The 1090-nt window shown below is 44.2% G+C and overlaps 1 protein-coding gene across 6 annotated transcripts in view; it reads right to left on the bottom strand.

The window, feature by feature from the left end:
• BCL2 (BCL2 apoptosis regulator) overlaps nucleotides 1-1090 on the bottom strand; it is a 230546-nt gene that overhangs the window by 161798 nt on the left and 67658 nt on the right. The gene's annotated exons all lie outside the window — the stretch shown is intronic.

Here is a 1090-nt window from a genome sequence, read left to right as displayed (position 1 = left end):
CTAGAACAATACAGGTAAAAATGTCTTTTAAATCAATCGTTCAAAAGTTAGCTGCTAAGGAATGCTACTTCGGCTTCAGGAAACAGGCCCATATGAGTTTCTTCCATCAGCCCCTGGCAGCATTCTGGGCAAAGCAAAGAGAAAATCTTGAGGAAAAAAAAGAAACTTTCAGAGCCCGTGCTGGGCCCCTTCACATTCCTTTTTCAAGCATTACAAGCCTGATCCTAGGCCACAGATGCAGCTTTTGGATGTCAGATGCAGCAGGCAGATGTTTTCCCTTAAGTCCGTTGTCTCTCCCTCAATCTGTTTATAGCTGCCTCCCTGTCAGCCTGCATCTCCAGTCCTCCCTAAATGCACGTCCTAAAGGCTTCTTCCCACCACACACAAAGGGGCATTTTCCAGTAATTTGTTCTTTCTTCTAGAAGGAATGCACCCACTCACCAGGTAACCTGTTAACCCATTTCCGGGGTGTTCCTCAACCATCTTCAAGAAATACTGTAGGAAAAGCCCCCATACAGAGATTATGTCCCCAAAGTCATGTGGCATCAGAAAGGGTCTTGTTCTTCTTAGAAGGAAACAACTAAGGTCACAATGACAGGTGTTAGCCTGTTAAATCAACTGGGTGCTACTGATGGGCTTCCAGGATGGAAGTCAAGAGTTAGTTATTCAAACGCGTGTTTTTTGGTTCTGGGCTTGCAGATGCTCTTCATACAAGTCAGACCAAGGATCTCCATCTGTAAGTCAATTACAAATTCCACAGTAGGCAAACCAAGCAATAGATTGCAGAGCCTTATCCAAGCTCGTTACAGATTCATCCAGAATATGAGCCACCAGAGATGCAGGATAACATCTGAGGCTATTCCTCACACACGAAAGTGCTGCAAAACAAGGGAGTTTCTTGGTTGTGATGGAATAGTTCTGTATCCTGATGGAAGGGGCGGTTACAGGAACCTAGACACAGGGTGAAGTACACATATGGGTCCACACACCAGTGAGTGCATGTAAAAACCAGTGAAATCTGAAGAAGTTCTGGAGATTTCACTCATGTCAATTTCCTGGTGTTGGTAAGGTATATACTCTCTATATATTA

This window comes from Ursus americanus, chromosome 19, assembly GCF_024610735.1.
Source record: "Ursus americanus isolate L20-20 chromosome 19, mUrsAme1.1.p, whole genome shotgun sequence".
Lineage (NCBI taxonomy): Eukaryota > Metazoa > Chordata > Mammalia > Carnivora > Ursidae > Ursus > Ursus americanus.
This window is presented reverse-complemented; position numbering and strand designations above follow the sequence as displayed.